The 20,285-nt window shown below is 40.0% G+C and overlaps 1 protein-coding gene across 4 annotated transcripts in view; it reads right to left on the minus strand.

The window, feature by feature from the left end:
• Window positions 1-20,285, minus strand: part of RGS17 (regulator of G-protein signaling 17) — a 175,159-nt gene that overhangs the window by 85,035 nt on the left and 69,839 nt on the right. For 3 of the 4 annotated variants that reach the window (XM_014545043.1, XM_005872868.2, XM_005872867.2), the window contains exon 1: window positions 13,028-13,135. The gene's annotated coding sequence lies outside the window, so the exon portion shown is untranslated. Of the gene's footprint in view, window positions 1-13,027; window positions 13,136-20,285 lie in introns of those variants that run through there. The other variant, XM_014545042.1, reaches the window with a different exon arrangement.

The raw sequence follows: 20,285 nt of genomic DNA on the forward strand, positions 1-20,285 counted from the left end.
GGCTTCGGTCCCTGGAGACTCCGATCGGAGCTTCCCCGGAGCCCGGGAAACCGGGGAGTCTTCCTTGATGAGAGGCTCTGGCGCCCAGGCTCCTCCAACTTCAAGTTCGGCCGCAGCCCGAGTTCTTCCGTCCTGCGCTTTGGAACCAGAGCGCGTCGGGAAGGGGCAGAACGGCAGCGGGTCCCGGGGGCGCGGGGTGGGAGGGGCGCCAAGAACGTGGGAAGCGCAGCAAGTCTTGCTGATCGGAGGCTGGGCTTTAGGGAGAGTTCTTCACTTCGTGGACGTCCTCGCCCAGAAACCTGACATTTCCCCGAAGGTTTATTTTCAGGTCCGCTCTGCTCTGGGGCACATGTTGGGTTTCCGGCGTGCGGACCGCTGCAGCCAGAGTCCTGACAGAGGGGGGCCATGCCCAGGCGAGCGTCTTGCATGACTGACAGGTGCTGACGCTCGGGGCCTGGAGCATCCTTCAGGGACGGGGACAGCCCGGGCGCTCACGTCTGATAATTGTTCTTTTCACAAGCAGAGCCTCGCTGGGTGGTGAAGGCGCTTTGGGTACTTAATGCATCCTGAGCGCTAGATTGCATCTCCCGTGATTAGATTCAAGTGTTTGTGAGGGAGAATTACGGAAGCAAGCGGGTGTCTCTCTTCGGATGTGTCATCTGTGGGAAGAGGAGTGAGTTCCTGGCAGGAATGATTAGGCTCCCCCCCCCCTTATATCTATTTAAAACTGATCACTCGTAAATAGATAGGATTTTCCCTTGCTTGTGCGCTCATGCATTCGAACAGTGTTAGGGTTACTTCAGACTCCTTTAGTGAACATCCTTCTGCAACCCCCCCTCCCTTACCCCCTTGAGTTCAATATGTCTCAGGGTTTGCTCAGGGGCCTCCTTTCTCTAGTTACATGATGAGTCCTAGTGCTCTTCAAAGTGTATTTCCTGAACTGGTGTCGGTCTGCAAATTGTTCCTTATTGGTCTGTAATGAGAGAGAAATGCAAGAAACGGAGAGTAGGGTTGGAAAAGTCCGTAGCGATTTGACATTGCCTGGGCATCGACGCACATTAGTCCCTTGTACTTTGTCCATTTTATTTTGTTTGTAAAATAATTCGTTTTTGTTGGGTTTTACAAAAGTGTTGGCCCATGATGCATTCAGAATAAAAGCCCGTCACCAAAAACTGTTTAGCTGCACTGAGTTCTACAAAGCTCCCAGATGTGTATCTTCTGTCCTGATCTCTCACAGAACTCTTTTACCTCCTCAATACCTTTGCAACTCTGCTTGAAGGGTAACTATAATAGTTAATAGTGAGTGAACAAGTACTGTGTGCTAGGTATTGACCTGTTTTGCATACGCTGTTTTATTTTTGCTTCAAGGTGGATACTATTATTATGTGTAGCAGACAGCTCAGAAGCAGAACTCAGTTATCCACCTCCTCCAAACCTGTTCCTCTTCAAATTGTTCCACCTGGTTACTCAAGTCAGAAATTTAGGTCACCCTTCTCTCTCTCTCTCTCTCTCTCTCTCTCTCTCATTAATTTCTTTTCCAATGATAGTTGACATACAATGTAATATTAACTTCAGGTTTACAACATAGAAATTCTTAATTTTCTTTCTTTATTTACCCCCACATCCAATTAATGTTTTCTCTTTCTCCAAAATATATCCCGATTCATGCACTTCTCCCCTCTCCATTGCTATAACCATGGTCCAAGAGCTCTGTGCTCTCACCTGAACTACCACACAAGCCTTCAGATGGTCTCTCCTCCACGGTCCTGAGCAACACATTCTCTACACAACAGCTGAGTGATCTTTTAAAAACATAAACAGATCATGTCATGCTTCTGCTTAAAACTCTCCAACGAGTTTTCATTGCATTTTACATATAATCCCTAATTCTATCCACAGCCCAGAAGGCTCTACACAATCTTGTCCTCGCCTTGTCCATGCTCCCATACACCACAGGTATGTGTGCTGTAGTCACATCTATTTCTTTTTCTTTCTTGAATATGTTTAGCATATACTTGCTGTTCTTTCTGTCTGGAATCCTCTGTGCTCAGATCTCTCCATTGTAGGCTCCTTAATATCCTATAGGTCCCTGCTCAGATATCACCCATTCAAGCTTTATTTGTTGTTGTTTTTTAAATATATTTTTTATTGATTTCAGAGAGGAAGGGAGAGGGAGAGAGGGAGAGACTTCATTAATGTCTACTATATGACTGGTATTATGTCTTCAAGCTTTTTGCAAAAAATATAAATGTTGTATAAAATTACTATATATGACTCAGGAGTGGATTTCCGTTCTCTTTGTGCAGAATTTCAGAGCTCACTGGGCTTCTGGTCCTTGAACAGCTGTGTGGTAACTATGAAAAGCAGCATTTCATCACCATCATTTCCATGCCATTATGAACGTGTTTTTCAAGTAAAGAGAATCTGCAGCAGATTTTGGTGTAATGAATTCATAGTAAGGCACATAGGAGAGTTATAGGCAAGCTATTTGCAGACAGAGATATTGGAAAAGGACAGAACATCAAAATATTTACAGTGCATTTACTCATAATTCGGGATATTTGTCATCATGAAGAAACCTGAATCTACCTCAGTGAGTTTGGTACCCTTGAAAAGTTATTTCAGGAAGATATTATGTAGCATCTTTTACATTTCATTTCCTTCTTTTCTCACATGCTCATTTTAATAAAACAACAACTGAGCCACTTTTGGAAAGCAAAGGTAGAACAAAGAAATTTGTTTGAAACTAGGAACCCCTAACTGCTTCATCCAAGCAAATTTCTCCAGAGTGAAGCATGAAGGGATAATTAAAACATGACTGTTTAAACACACTTTTTCTTTACTTTTAGAAACAGGGCTTATCATGTTTCTTCAACTGGCTTTAATCAAACCTTTAGAGACAGGCTTTTCTCAGGGAACTTATTCAGATGGAAAATGCTTGTGTTTCCTCATCAGTATTTGAAGAAGATAAGAGAAAGGAAAGAGAAGGTAACCTGCCTCCCAAATATATAAAATAAGATAAGGAGTTTCATATTTTATATGTGCTTTATTTTTCTAAATATATTGTTATTGATTTCAGAGAGGAAAGGAGAGGGAGAGATAGAAACATCAATGATGAGAGAGAATCATTGATCGGCTGCCTCCTCTATGGCCCCACACTGGGGATTGAGCCCTCAACCAGGGCATGTGCCCTGGCCAGGAATCAAACCTGGACCTCCTGGTTCATAGGTCAATGGATCTTGCATATTCACATTTTTTTAACACGTCTTTCACATAATGTTGGACAATAATGCTCTGCTCTGTCTTGAAAAATAACAAAATGTTTATCTTACCCTGGAGAAGGTGATGTTCCATTATTACAGTCAGATGCTTTGTGGATGGAGAAAGTTACAGAATTTAAGGGTCCAGGTTATATTATGTTGAGATTGCTGAAGGTTTGTGGATGATAACAGCTGGATTGTGGAACAGGCGCCTGCCTTATCAGACCTGCTTCCAAGGTCCGATGGAAGGAAGGGTGGAGAGAGGCCGAGGTTTGATTTCACAATAGTTTCTCGCACCTTTACTATGTTTGGGTTCATGGCAAAGCTAGTTCAGAGATGTGTAAGGTTAACACAGATCTTTGTGTGTGTGTGTGTGTGTGTGTGTGTGTGTGTGTGTGTGTGTGTGGAGAAGGATAGTTTGCTAAAGATGTCTAGTATCTAGAAGGACCCAGCTGACTAATTTTTGAGTTCCGTATCAAAAGATCCTTAAGTTGCAAATCTGAAGATTCATATTCACATTGCGAAAGTGGTGTTAAAGGTTCTTTGGTTTCTTGATTTTCTGTGAACCAGTTTCACATTGTGAATATGTTATAGGCTCACATAGGAGTAAGTCTTCATATTCAAATTTTAGTAGAATTTACCTAAGGCTGAATTCCAGCTTATTTAAATTGCATCCATTCAGACATTCAGCAGCGCACTTAAACAGCTCTTAGAGAGCGTCTGTCCTGGCAGTGTGGGGAATAACAATACACTGGAAAATCTGGCTGCCATCTTTAAGAATTTATAATCCAAGTGAGACGGGCTTTCCATACATGAAAGTAACCAGAAGAGATCAAGGAGAGCACTTGAGATAATGTGGTATTTTCTTTTTTACCCCAGGTGGTAGGCCAGAGAATGATAAAAAATCAAATCAAATCACTGGTTATATAATCAAAACTCTAAACTGCACAGCATAAAAATTACAAATGATCAAAGTTGGCCTTTTGAAGTACACACTGAGAACTTCCTTTGTATTACATGGAACTAGGTTTGAATGGCTTTGCAGATTTGTAAAGGGATTCAAGGAAGGAGAGATTTAGAATATAATATTCAAAGAGGAAGTTATTGTTACAGTTTGACTTGACAGCTACATAGAAAATATTAAGCACCTTCAATATGCAAAGTGTGTGCAGGGCTCTGAGAACACTGCGTAGATGAATCAGAATGCAAGGAATAGTGATGAGTAGCATAGAATCTAGAGAAATCATGCTCAGCTCAGTGGTGATGGATGAGCATGGCCCTCTGGCTGATCTGCAAAGAATGGGGCCCATTTGCATATGCTGAGATGTTTGGAGCAGAAATCTCACTCTATTATCATGATTCTGAGTTGGTTCCATGGGAATTAAAGGATACGCATAGAAAAACTTGATCAGTATGGCTTAGTTATATAAAGGTAAGTTTTAAATGTAGATTGAGGCTACATTGTGGTTGGGAGTACAGTTAAAAATCACTGGTATGGCAAATTTGTTTCATCTTCATACCAGCTCTACTCGACTACTAGTAGTGTGTTTAATATGATTCTGAGGCCAAATCTGAGAGGAAGCAAGGAAGATTACTGTGATTATCATCAATGTCTGATATGCTATTGGTACATTTGTCTAGTATTTCAGATCTCTATTCTTACAAATTGGAAGTCAAATGATTTAAAAAAAAGAGAATTCTTCCATATTCAGGACAATTGTTCTTGAAAAACTCCCAGACTGTTATTTTCCTTTTAAAATTGGCATTCTGAGAACAATGGATTCACTTGGTAAATAAACTGGGGTAATGGAACATGATATCTAAAATTATTTCTAGGGATTTAATAAATGCATTGGCATATTAAAGGCTTTGACTTTGATTTTAAAAAGCCAAAATGCTACTAAATATCTCAGAAGATTCTCTCTTACACACACACACACACACACACACACACTTTACATACCTATGGTATCAAGATCTCAATTTTATTGATTCTATGATTTAAGTTAAAATAAAATTATTAATCTTAGTTAATCATAAAGTCATAATCAGGATCTACTTCATAAGTGTTACAAACTTTCTCTTTTTAAATTCATTTGGTAGATGTATGTTGAGCATTTATCATGTGGTCATGATTCTAGTGATGGGTAGAAACAAAAATCCAAGTAAGTAGATGAAATATATAGCAAGTTAGATAATTATAAGTGCTACAGTGAAAAAGTAAATTAGGACAAGGGGATAGTATGTATATATGTGAGTGGGAAGGGCTTCTGAAATCATATACAGAGAACCAGAGACGGCCTCCATGAAAAGCTGATATTTGAGTCAAACTGTGAAGGAGGCAAGAGACTGAGTTAGTGGTTATCAGGAGAAAGAGCATTCTAGCAGAGAGAACAGCCAGTGCAAGGTCCCCGAGGTGAGAGGGTGTCCATCATAGTCACACAGAACAGCAATGAACAAATGAGGGAGTTGTAAGAGATGCGGTTCGAAGGAGAAAGAGAAGGTGATTATGTACTACCTTGTCGCTCAGGATGCTGGAGGGTTTTGAATGGAGCGCCAGGGAAGACAAGCCATAGCCTTGCAGATTATTTGCAATGTGTATATAACACAATCCTATAAAGAACTGTTAAATATCAATAAGAAAAAGGCAACCGAAGAGAAAATGGAGCAAAATGAGAATAGGATCACTCTGTCTATGGTGCTGAGGATGGTTGGAGGTGGAGGTGTGGGGTGAGGGGAAGAGCAGAAGCCAGGGGTGTGGCTGGAAGCTTTTGTAATCAAGTTGGTGAGGGATGATGGTGGCATGGCCCAGAGTCATAGCAGTGGAATTATTAGGAGCAGTCAGATGCTTGATACAGTCTCAAAGAGGAGTTTACAGGATTTGCTGACTGTTTGGATCTGTGGCATAAAAGAATTTGAGGAATCAAGGATGACTCCACTGGTTTTGGCCTGATCACAGAAACTTTCCTTTCATAATGATGTGCTTGACTTCCTGCTTCCAGACTGCCTATCTCCACAGCTGAGACCAATAAATTACTGTAAACAGGCTTAACCAACTTTCTTTGCAGGGACTCTTGGTCCAAAGAGCAAGAGGGATTCTTGAAAGAGGCTCTAGAGAGACCTGTGTGCATAACCTGCTGGCTCTGCATCTATCAGCTTCTCACGCTGGTGCAGCTTTGACCTTGAATCCAGGCTTCAGATCTTGTCCTTCTGCTTGTTTCCTTTGCTCCGGCATGCCTACCTTTGTTCTCTGGGATAGAGTGCCACTCGATGACTCCAGTACTTAAATGGGACCAGGTCCTGTTTTAGTGCTGCAATGCACTACCTGTACCTGCTTCCGAAATCCTTGATGCCCACCACCTGCCTGCCTGGTTGTCCATCTTTTTCCTACTGCCAAGTCCACGGACAGATCTACTGAGCTGCCAGGACATCGCTCTGTTGCCTGTGTTTGGACCGCTCGGATGCTGACAACTTGCCATGCTGGTCTGGAGCTGTGCCCATGACCTGCTGTCACCTGTCACCATCCTCTAAAGCTCTGTGCCTTTCCCCATGTATTCAGTTCTTTCTCGTTCTTAAGATAATTCATTCATTTAAGGATTTGTTCATTCATATCTGCATTAATGCATTCCCGAGGTAACATTTACTGAGTGAAAACTTTGAGTCATCCTTCTGTTAGAGACTAGATAAAAGGGGAATCACACAGGGGTGGGCAGAAGTAGGTTTACAGTTGAAAGTACATGAAACAGACTGTATTCTTGTATCATTATTAATTAATGTATGATTTATTTGTACTGCAACTGTAAACCTACTTTTGCCCATCCCTGTACCGTCCTAGAGGATCTCTTAGGGTCTAGAACAGCGGTTCTCAACCTGTGGGTCTCAACCCCTTTGGGGGTCGAACGACCCTTTCACAGGGGTCACCTAAGACTATCGGAAAACACATATATAATTACATATTGTTTTTGTGATTAATCACTATGCTTTAATTATGTTCAATTTGTAACAATGAAAATACATCCTGCATATCAGATATTTACATTACGATTCATAACAGTAGCAAAATTACAGTTATGAAGTAGCAACGAAAATAATTTTATGGTTGGGGGTCACAACATGAGGAACTGTATTAAAGGGTCAAGTCATTTGGAAGGTTGAGAACCACTGGTCTAGAAGGACATGGGATCATGAGGGTATGTCAACAATATTTACCGTGAATTGTGACAATTGCTCTCAATCTAGAATCATCTTTTTTTAAATGGAGACATTTTGCTGCTCTCATAGGGCATGGTACAGGGTTTTACATCCTCAAATTGGAGTTAATCTGTTCAAGGCCAGAGTTTTGACTCTCCCACTCACTAGTTGAGTGACATTAGCAAGTTAATTTATTTCTAGTACCTTAGTTTCTTTATCTTTGAAATGGGAATGATAAATGGATGTTTCTTGGGGTTGGGAGGATTATGTTGGATACTCATGTAAAGTGCTTTATCATTGCTTCTGACACATACTAAAGCACAGTAAGTTTGAGCACGACTTCATTTTCTCTTCTTCCTCCTTCCTCTCAGCAGTCTAAGTGGGTGTGACAGGAACACAGGAGAATTCAGGGCATGAGGAAACCTTCCTTGATCCCCGAGGCCAGGGGTAGGAGTCTCGGGTGCTCAGAGCGCCCCCTCTGTACTAATCTGAGTCATAACATTGCTTAGTAATTGCCTATTGACTTGACCATCTCCCTCAGAAGCCTTTTCCCTTTTGTGGACAGTGACTTCGCATGCTCCCATTTGCACCCTTAGCATCTTGCACAGTGCCATGTATGAGGAAGTGCCAATAAATATTTGCTAAATAGTGAAAAAAGAAAAGAACCCCAAGGCTTCCCATTGGTGGCCACAATTAAATTAAATTTGAAAGAAGAAATTTATCACGTAAGTGAGAAATAAGCCTATTTCAAGCATGAAGGCTAGTGTGAGCAGAGTACCATGACACGAGACCTTGAATGCATTCAGGGAAGCTCAGGTTGTGCTGGAGTCATCTATAATCCTGTCTACGCGTGTGTGAGCTTTTGAATTTCTAAATGAAGGCAGTAGCCAAGTAGACAAGGACATTGTATGTATAATAACTAGAGTTTGGGCCCTTCCTGGGATGCAGAGCACAGAAGGATAGAAAATAGGGTAATCAAGGCTTTTTGTGATCTAGTATTTATCTCCATCTTTCAGACATTTTTTGAACAATATATGCCTCAGCAATGCTAAAGTGTATACATCATCCCCAATGGTGTACATGCTGTTTGTGCACCATTGTGATGTTAGAGGGGTGGGTGCCCTCTAACGTCATGATGTTTCTGTTTCTTTTTTTTTTTTTTTTAATATTTTATTGATTTTTTACAGAGAGGAAGGGAGAGAGATAGAGAGTTAGAAACATCGATGAGAGAGAAACATTGATCAGCTGCCTCCTACACATCTCCTACTGGGGATGTGCCCGCAACCCAGGTACATGCCCTTGACCGGAATCGAACCCGGGACCTTTCAGTCCGCAGGCCGATGCTCTATCCACTGAGCCAAACTGGTTTCGGCAGATGTTTCTGTTTCTTACTTTGTTTCTTTGCTTATGTTGTTCTCACTGCCTGGAATGTCCCCATCCCCTCTTATCACCAATACCCTGGCTGGGCCAGGTTCGAGGCTATTATTGATCCAGTGGTTCAAGTGTCACCATCTCCAGAAAATCTTGAGTTCCTTCACGCCCAGCCAGTCATTAAAGTTCACAGTCAGTGAGTGCTGGCTACGTGTCAAGCACCCTGGCATTTACTTTGTGCCTATAATTTGATCTAATCCTCATAATCCTAGAAAATAGCTACTATTATTGCACTTTTTAAAATTATGATTATCCTTTTTAATGCGAGCAGAGGGGTACAGTTTTTAAGATTTATTCTATATTTTGTAGACTAGCCAACTACCGCTTACATAAATTATCGAGGGTTAAAGAATGGCTGAGCTATAGCACTTGATGAGGGAGCTTCAATCCCCACCATCTTTGAACTTGAACATTAAATTTAGCTGCTTAGACAGAGTCATGAGACCCTTTTCTATCTACATGCATTTTTTTTAGCAGTATCAATTTGGTAGAATATTAAGTTGACACAGTTTTCTTCTTTTCAGTTATAGTCTTTAAACGTTCTATATCAAATCCCCTTTTTCCCACTCCTTGATGCTATATCTTGGGCAGATTCCGTGATTATCTGGTCATGTTCCATTATTAAATCCACTCCAGCCCAGTTCAAATTTTTAATTTTTTTCCCCCCAAAACTCCTTTTCTTCCCATTGCAGGACAGGCTGTTGGCACAAGGGACTTGGAATGGAGATCGGGCACAGTCTGCTCTGTCACTTCCTCCCCCACCTCCTGGAGCTGGGAGCCAGCTCCACTGGGTCAGAGGGAGTCAGGGAGGAGCGATGTAGAGAAAAGGGCAAACATCTCTTTACTTAGCTGGTCTTGGCCACTGCTCCCTCCTTGTTGGCTGCATGTGCTTTGGAGACAGACACTAATGGGCTGTCATTTTCATCCATGTGGCACCTGTCCAGATGCTGGCTGGCTGTGAGCACATGCGTGGTTTCTTAAGCAGGCCGGGCAGAGCCTCCCACTGTACAGTTCCCTCCTGTTTGAGATCCAGCTGCTGGGCTAGCACTTGCAAACCCCTCTCACACTCGTTTCTTGCCACTGGGGGTGCCTTTACAGACTCGCGTGGTTGGAGTCTCCTCACCGAATGGGCAGCCCTCTTGGCCGGGATGCCAGCAAGTTGACTCAGACATGGGTGAGTCTCCGGATGTCCGCACAGTCGTGAGGCATTCACACAATTTTGCCGTCTTAAAGGGGAGAGCGAGCAGAAAGGCACTTCATCACCTGGACTCTCTGTGCTGTCATGGAGTTGATGAACAAATCCACAACGTGAGCAAATGTCCATTCCGGCTACGGGAGTCATGCTCCCATGCAGCGTGCAGTCCTTGTCTACTGCTTTTGTCTTTAGAAATCCCCTTTTTAACATAAAATAAATAATGTACAATAGAGCATATATGCACAGTTTAATGAACACTAATACAAAAAACTCATATACCTGCCATTTTGAGACATTTTAAAACATTTCCCAGTAGTACATCAGAAGTCTCCCAGTATACTCTGCCATTCTGGATTTTGTGTTAATTCATTCTTATACATTAAAAAGCAATTTTAGTACATGTATATTGTATTTGTTTTTCTATTGCTGAGATAATAAATTACCACAAACTTGTGACTTAAAAGAATACACAGGTATTACCTTATATTTCTCAAGATTTGGAGTTTGACATGAGTCTCATGAGTCTATACGTAAAATCAGGGCTCGATAGGGCCGCGTTCTTCTCTGGAGGCTCCAGGCGAGAATCTACTTCCTCACTTTTTCCAGCTTCCAGCGCTACCCACATTTCTTGGGCCATGGTGGTCTTCCATCTTTAAAGCCAGAGATTTTGCATCTTTTAGTTCTTTTATGAAATATTTTTTTATTTTTCTTAATTCTGATATCTATTAACTTCTGAGCTCTTCTACTTTTTTAATTCTGCTGTTTGTATCAAAGCCTTAATTGTTTCCTAATGTTGAAAAATTACATTGGAGGTTTCATCTGCTCTGTGACCTCATTTTTTCTGGTGAATTCTCATTGTTTGTCTTAATGTTATTAAGGCCTCATTTATATCTTAGTAGTAATTTGCATGGTGATAGAACTTTCTTGGTGTGTGTGACCCATGTTTGAAAGAGGAACCAAATAAGATGAAATTTCCTGGGATATTAGGAGAAATGCAGGCCAGGGTAACTTCTTTTATATCTGACTTTAAAATTTTATTTCTCTGTTTTTACCAGTAAAGATTCAAAATATGCCCTCTTTGTTAGCCACTCTCTGTTTCTTGAAGTTATGTCTGATTTAGAAAGATTATCTGCCTCTTGTCCCTGAGGTACACAGGCCTTGCCTTCTAATGTACCTCATACTTCCTGGGGGTTCTTTTCTCTGAGCTCCTCAAAAATTCTCTTTCATTCACACAGTTCCTTTCTTGCTCAATTTGACTGTTCCCAGTAGGAGGAGGCACTGTCCTTCTAGAAGAGGGAAGTAGTTTCTGGATATTTGTGAGATTTTATTAAAGACTAGATCCATCATATCCATGAAGTTTCCTTCACATCTGGGTCATTTTGGGCACTTATCTGGAACTCTGAGCCTGTGAAGATTTTTGTCTAATTTCATTAATTTATCTCAGTTTTTTTTTCTTCCTAGATTTCCTTTCAGGGTAAGTCCTTTTCTTTGGGATGCACATTTACTGGGGACTTTGAAACTGTTTAATTATCTTTTACTTCTTGCTCCCTTGTTGCACAGCTATTGATCTTGGGCAGTCACCAGCACAGACCCATATTCTGGGTGTGTTATCTACATTGTCTTTAACCATACTGGTTTTTCTATTTGGTTTTCAGGAGACGTTGGGACATTTAAAACCACTACATTGCTGACACAATCATGTTATAGAAATTCCGATGTACATTTCAAGGGAATCACTGTGGTTGCTGTATTGATATTAGACTATAGGAAAATGCGTAAGGAAGCAGGGAGAGTAATTTTATGGCTCTTGTAGTTACCCAAGTGATAAAAGATGATCGTTTGGAAGATGACTTCCAAAGTTGGATTCTGAATGTTGTCTGAAGGCAGAGCAATAGATTCACTGATTGATTAGATGTTGGATGTTAAAGAAAAAGAGGAGGCAGAACATTTTGAGGGATGGAGTTGTCATTAACTGGGATATAGAAACTGTAGCTAAACCATGTTGAGTGTCATATTCGTCAGGTTGGGGTTAGGCTATGCTGCAGTCATAAACCCTGAACTCGCAAGTTCTTGAATAATAAATAAGATGGTAGCAAGTAGCCTTCCTTCATCTTGTAGTCTTGCCATAATGGATATTTTACCTCTACTTTTTGCTATAGCAGGAGGATCATAGAAAACGACTGTGACTGCTTCTGTTCTCCTCCGCCTCCTGCTCCCCTTCCTCCTTTTTTCTTATCAATCTCTCTTCTTCTTCTATCCCCTCTTCCTTCTTCTTCTCCTCCATTTCACTCTCTTCTTTACCCATCTTCCAATATTTAAAGTTCCAAGTAACTACATAATAACTTTGAAGTGCTACTGTCTAACATAATGAACTTATTCCTGTATAAACCCAAACAAACCTTCCCTCTGCGAGCGATAACACACAGTCTCACTCCTTCCTGCATTAATTTCTGCTTTATGTTCATTCTTTCCATTCATAATTCAGCGGCATCCTGATATCCTGTAGTCTTTGTGCTATTATTACCTACACATCCTGTATAATATCATTGGTCAAAGTGAGAATAGAAAAGAAAAAGAATCTTATAGAAATAAAAGCAGAGCAGATCAATGAAAATATGGGTCATCACTAGAGTCCTCATTTATAAAGCTGTTCACAGAGTCATATTTGATATATGATAATTTCTTTCCTAACTATTCATTTCACATTTTCTTTGCTTTTAGCCAATACTTTCACTGGACAGCTTCTTTAGCTGACAAGTAACTTGAAATTTACTCCTGAGAGATTTGAACACTTGACGATCCTGCCTGTACTAGCTTGCTGAATTAATTCCTTCTCTTGTGCAAATGTACGTGGGTGCAGTAGGAGGGATGCAGCAGCAACAACATACTCCTCCTTGTCTCCCACCATAATCAGCACTCCTACCAACTCTAGATGGCAAGAATCACTTACCTGAGATGACACAACAATGGCTATGCGGCTTGACCTTCTTCCCTCCTGGAGGAGTTCCCATCCCCATTGTCCTTCAGGATCACCTTAAATGAAAAATGTACAGCATTAATAATGCAATTTTGTGTGATATCAGGATATCATGAAGAACCACCTGTCAACCAGGCTTGACGTTTTTCCTTCTCAAGCAATTACTATGAAGGAATTCTGCGTGCAACCCAGGTGTTTGCTGAGGGGTAAGTGAGGGGCAGCAGGAATGATCATCCTGGGTATGTACCTCCCCACATGCATTGTGTACTCAGGACCTCCCTAAGCCTGATAATGTCTATACCACCCCCAGTTGGAGATGAAAGTTGGGTGGCATGCCTTCCTTTAGCTGGTAGGTCAGATGACACCCACTTGATAATGTGCTTCTCGGGTCACTTGATTACTTGGTGTTTCATGGTCATGTGTTAAGTCTGTGTTTGACCTTAAGAGCGAGCCCAAAACTGTTGCTCAAAAGGAGAACAGTTACTTGTTGAAGAGGGCATGGTTTTGACCACATCTTCTGCTGTGATTTTGTTTTGAGGTTTTACCATAGGATTGTAACAGCGCTCTGTTTAATCACACATAATGTGAGCACTGTTGGATCCAGGAAAACTGACCACAGAGACAAACATAAGCTATTTCTTTTGAGTCACAGTAAGGTTGTGGATTCCTAGTGAAAAATATCAATTTTTCTGACCTGATGTGAAAAAAAGAGTCTGTGTACACATTTTAACTTTATGTATGAAAGGGTAGGTCCTTCTTTCCTGGAAGGTGGAGGAGATAGGCAAAAACAGATCTTTGAATATTAGGTCTAGGGCTGTTTATATGAAATATCAAATAATAAAAATTAAATAGGATATTGTAAAATATGTAGTTTAGCACATTTATTACCATATATGTTTTTGTATCTAAACCCCAGCCTCTCAGATTTAGATATATTTTGATCAAGATGTCAATGCCATTTTATCAAGAGAAGATAGAAGTATTTGTGTATGATTGAAGCTTAGAAGCGCCATTATTTTGATTTTCTTTTACTTATGGCAAAGGAGACCTCCAGGTGATGTACTATGATTGATCAAAAAAACAAAATTCAAGCACTTCTCTTTGCTAGAGAGATGTTTAGATGTTTCACAGTGAGCCGACTCGTATGGCAGCCACTTTCTCTCAGATATGCTTTTGAAGGATGTGTATGTACTTGTTGTACCCACGTATTTCTTAAGAGTTCTCAGATATCCACTGCACTTAGCTGAGAGCAGAGCCCCTTCATCACTTAGTTGTCCTCTTCTTTGCAACTAAGAGGCAGTAAATTAGTGAAGAGTTCTTTCTGGAGGGTTTTCTGCGTTTGCTCCATAGGGCTGGTGGTTATGCTTAAAGATCGAATTGAGTTGGAACTTCCTAAGTGATAACACCCTTTCCTGAGAACAGGGGTCAGTTAGGTTCTGCAGTTCTCTTGGCCCACGTAGGTGCACTCTCCTCTCCACTTCATGCACTCAGACCTTAAGAGAGCCCCGAGGGGTGATGGTCAGGTGGCATGGTGTCCCATCACCCATTTACCGGTTATGTCCCTCAGATTCACGCACAACTGAATCATTTATTTGAAGATCAAAGGCAAACACTGCTCTCAGGTGACATTTTTGTTGGTGTTTATTTTGATTGTTGTTAGTGAGACTGCACATGCTATCCAGGAACACAAACGTTCATGTGCTATCAAAGTGTGTTTCTCCTCATTGGTAGAAGTCTACATGAGACAAAATTACAATGCCTGTCAGTTTTTAACTTTTAGGCCAGCTATGTCTGCCTGCTTTCTGTCTCGGGGAATATCCTATCAACTCCTTTCCCCTATTACTTGAAGAATTGTTAGTAAAGGGCATTGTTGGTGTCTTCTGGACAATAAATGTTCAAAACCTACCAATAATCATTTATGTTTTAAACTATTATCTTAGCAATCAAAAATCATTCTCCTCTTTGTCCAAGTTAAAGCTGTTCAAGAATCCCTCCCCTCTTATTTAAACGACTTGTGTGTGAGGGTATGTTTAGGGAACAGATTTTCTGTTTGTATTTTCAGGATTAGTATCAGTTTAATCCACCAGAAGGAGGTGGAAGTGAAGCACCCACTCCTGTTTTCATACCACAGACGCAGAGCCTCTCCCATTGCAGAGTGTCTATTTCAATGCTGTGAGTGGGAGAGGTTTATTGGTGAGCATGGCGCTTGGAAACAGATAAGAGAAAAAGCTTAAAGATAAATTAGCAATCTCTTTCTGACTTGACTTCCATTTTAAAAAGAGAAACCAGGAAAGTTTGCATTACTTCTTATTTTAGAACTTTTAATGAAATGCTAATAAGAAATGAGGAATATTTGTTTAATAGTCACTGGACTGTTGAATATACTTAAGTCGTGGTGTAGATGGATTAGGAAATTAATAAACAAAATGCCAAATTAATATATACTTTTATGGAGAATAAATTACAAAAATAAAAAAATTCTTTAGAAAGAGATTTATCTTAATATTAGGTACAGATGATATGCATGTCTACACAGAGTACAGAATTTAATACTTTAAAATCACTGGATGCCTAAATTATAGGTTAATTACCAAGTTATAGACATATCAGACTTTTAGAATCACTCCTCTTATGTTTAATTAATTAATTATTGTGTATACTAGTAATGTCTAACAGCTCTTAAAAACCTAATGCCAATGTTTACATTTTGAGTAAAATAAAATAAGATATGAAAGAAGGCATGAATTAGAAAGAGGACTATATATAATGACAGGCAAGTATTTTTATCTGTGCCTTACGAAGTCATGTTGATCAGACGACATTTTTAAGGCATTTAAAGACAAAGCCCCATTTTTCGGGCAAAGAACCTGAATAGATTCTTCTCCAAAGAGGACACAAGGATCACTAATCATCAGAAAGAGGCAAATTAAAATTACAATGAAATATCACCTCACACATGCCAGAATGGCTACCATCAATAAATCAATAAACGAGTGCTGGCGAGGATGTAGAGAAAAGGGAATCCCAGTGCACTGCTGATGGGAATGCAGACTGGTGCAGCCACTGTGGAAAACAGTATAGGTTTCCCTCAAAAAATTACCTATCCAAGATATGCCTACCATTTTAAGTAGAGCCACTTTCTTTCAAAAATTCCATTTTCTGGTTCTCAGGCATAACACTGAAAAATCAGGTAAACATGCAGGTTACTAGATATCTACTACTAGTATCAACTATGCTTAATTTCTATCTTATATGAGCTCTATTTACTGGACAAACAATATAAATAGAACAGGACAAGAAAGAGGAAGCTCTTGAATTTTAGGAGTACATCCTGTTATAATTCCCAACTATGTGCATCAACCTGGCATCACAGTACCAAACTCAATTTTAATAAAAATGAGTTGCACATCCCTGTATGCCTTCTAGAGGAGGGTCTTTAATAGAGCCACTGAAATTTGTCCTACTCTTCTTGCAACACAATGATTTCTGAGACGATCCACTTGGTTTTTTATGTTTGATATCTTTTTATTTTCTCCTTCCAGAGTTTCAGCAGGCCATTTAATTGTGAGATCTGTAAAGAAAGATTGGGATAGGGTTTTCCCATTGAATTTTATTTTATTTTTTTAACCCTTATCCAAGGATATTTTTTCATTGATTTTTAGAGAGTGGAAGAGAGAAGGAGAGACAGAGAAATATGAATGTGAGAGAAACACATCGATTGGCTGCCTCCTGCAGGAGCCCTGACCAGGGCCCCAGAGGGGGAGGAGCCTGCAACCCAGGTACATGCCCTTGACTGGAATTAAAGTTTGGTCCGTAGGCTGAGGCTCTATCCACTAGGGCCCCATTGCACTTTATGAAAGAAACCAGCCCTTTTTGGTTGCAACATTTTTTCAAAAAATATATGACATAGCCCTGGCCAGTTTGGCTCAGTGGATAGAGCATTAGCCCCAGGGACTGAAGGATCCTGGGTTCAGTTCTGGTAAAGGGAAAGTTACTTGGGTTGTGGGCTCAATCCCCATCCCTGGTCAGGCGAGGTGTGTGCAAGATCAAGCAGTTGGTGTGCCTCTCTCTGTCTTTCCCCATCCCTTCCACTCTCTCTAAAATCAATGAAAATCCTCGGGTGAGGATTAACTATATATATATATATATATATATAGTATAGTCTTGCCTAATATTTCAGAATCTCATAACTATATGGCACTGACTGTGTTCTCTGTTCTTAGACCTCAGTTCCCCCAAAAGGACTCTGTTGCCTCAGTTTATAATCTTTTCACACCACCCTAAGGAGATGAATTAGGTCTCTGTTCTCAACAAGTATTTTATGAGAGTACTCATGACTTATGGAGATAGGGATTGTAATTTTTGGTTTATCTTTCAAATGAATCAACTGTCTTTGGCTTCACTGATGAAAACATATTGTTAAGTAGGGACAAAGTACTCATTCTCATGACCCAATCCTTGAGCAGGTTGCCTTTCACAGGAAACCATGCAACCTAATGTGAAATGAAGGCTGCAGCGTGCGTCAGTGCTCTCTCCAAGCAGGCAGTCAAGTTGAAAAATCTTTTTTGCTTCCTGTCTTATGGAATGAGAGGGGAGAAAAAAATCTGTATATCCCTAAATGCATTGGGAATAGCAGTAAAATGACCTCGGCCACTGAGAATCTGAAATTGTCCTTGAAAACTGCGGGGGACTGAGGCTCCCCGTGGAACAGCTGGAAGGCAGAGAGGAGGAGTCTTTAGTCACTAGGGCTGGAAAATGTTCATGGCTCCATTGTCTTGTGAAGCAAATCTGTACATATTTATAAGAGCTGGCTTAGAAATTATAGTAATTTGATCCATTGTTGATTGTTGTAAACATTTTCAATTAATATAAATATCTTGTGCTATGTGTTTGCTTTGCTGAAAGGCACTTGTTGAAAATTAAGCACTTAGTCACAGAAACATCTGGGCCAGACAGCGATGACTCAGGACAAACTCATCACCATTATTGAAATTGAAAGAGCATGGCTTCCCGACAATGAGTCATGAACATCCTATTCTCATACAGGGGGCTAACCACTCCTCCACCTGCCCTCACCCACCCTCTGCACCCCCATCCCCCCACCCCCATATTATTTGGATCGATTTGCAGGCTTCACTTGTAGAAAGAAAACATGCCATTTTTATCATGATGTGTTTTTTGTTTTGTTTGTTTTTTGCTCACATTAATGAATGCTTAATGATTTTATACGTAGTAGTAACCACAGAAACATAATTTCCTCTTTATAAATGATAGTGATAAAGTCATGAATAATAACAAGGGATAGTCATGTTAGATTATGGCTCACCCCAGAAATTCCAGGAAAAATAAAAGAAGCAATCAGCCATTTTCATTTAAACTAAATGCTGATTTTTAACCTTTCTGGTCTCAACACAAATTAATGGAAAGCTATCACCGCCATATTGGAGCCATAGTTTCCATGATAATGGTTAATATTTAAATAGGATTACATATGTTCGTTTGGGTTGAGTAAGGTAGAGGATTGTATAAATATGTCTTTTAGAAACTTGCCTTAAATATGTTTTTAATTATATGCTACTCCTGGGCCTGCAGCACTGACACCACATGTTTAAATCAAAGAGTTTCTAGTGAAAGATTAGAGCACTTATATTCCAAAGAATGCTGGCTTTTTCTTCTTCTCGTTTTAAAGCTTGTCACTGTTTGGCACAGACTGAAGCTTTGATGTACATATAAGGCGTGGTTTTTACTTTTGCGTCTTAGTTTATGATCTACTTTGTAGATTGAGGATGACATTCTGGGGTTGAAAAATGGTCAAGTTCTTTCTAGAAAGAAAAGAATTCCCCAACCTGGAGCAGCCATTTGAAAATTATTTAATCACCCTTAGAATAAACTTAAAAATACTAGGTTATTTTCTAAATGGTATTCCCAGAGGTGAGCAGCCAAATTTACACTTGGAATAAGCTTGCCTAGGACTGACATTGCTTCATTATGAGACACACAAAGTACTGCCGAGCTAGGACAGTTTCTAGTAACCAATGACTTTGGAGAAATCTGGGTAGTGTCCACGTATTACCTGGTGCCAAGAAGGTTGGTTGCCGCATGTCTATAAGATTCAACTGTGTCCAGTTTGAAATATAAAATGAATGAAGCTGATTTAATGCTGTCTCTGAATTCTAATGAAACAGTGTGGCATCACTTTTTTTTTAATGTAAGAAAAATGGAAATAACAATGTAAAAATAGTTTAACCTTTTGACAAGTCTGCTATTGAAAGTATAAAAAATTCGCTTTGTCAGAATTTTTAAAATAGCAATGGAGCTAAAGAATTAGACATGAAAGAAACTGCAACTGAATTTTGCACAGGAACATACTTCATTAGCAAACATGACTGTTATGCATATATAATGATTATAGTAATTAACATTTACTGGGGACTTACTATATACTCACTGTTTTAGGTTTGTTTTTTGTTGTGTTTTTTTTTTTCTGGTATAATTTCCTTTCCATTTACTATTAGAACATAGAGGGTCTGCCCATGTTTGTCTTCTGTTCTTCACATGAGAGGATTTATCTAGGGCTTCCTGGTTCTGACCTGACGGTGCTCTGGAGTAGCATCTCTGTGACGGAAGCACATGAACCAAAGGCTTACAACTTGAGATTTTTGCATCTTGAGTTTCAGTGTCAACTGTTTAAGCTGTTATGGTTTGACCAACTGACCGAAATATTGAAGAACACTGGCATATTCAATAACACCAACCCAGCTTAAGAGAGAAGCTGCTGATGAACTCTGGGATTTTAAATTTAGTAGTTATTATTTTTTATGATAATATACATATATTTCATAATGCATTGATGTATCCAACATTGACTTATTTTTTACTCTGTGCCCAACAGTGTGTTAGACAGATGGGATACAAAAATGAGCATCAAAAGACATTGTGTCTGCCATCACCAAGCATAATGTTGGGAGTGGGGAGGATGGAGATTACAGAGAGAGACATAATTTAAATAACTACACAAACTAATATAAAAGTGGCCCTCTGGAAAATACCAGAAGGCGTCATCACAGTCCTGTGAGAAATTTTTTATTTATTTATCTTTATTGTTGAAAGTATTACAGATGTCCCATTTTCCCCCATTGACCCATACACCCCATCCCCATGCCCCACACCACTGTCTGTGTCCAGAGGCTATGCATATATGCATATAAATGATTTGGTTAATCTCTTTCTG

This window comes from Myotis brandtii, unplaced genomic scaffold, assembly GCF_000412655.1.
Source record: "Myotis brandtii unplaced genomic scaffold, ASM41265v1 scaffold395, whole genome shotgun sequence".
Classification (NCBI taxonomy): Eukaryota; Metazoa; Chordata; class Mammalia; order Chiroptera; family Vespertilionidae; genus Myotis; species Myotis brandtii.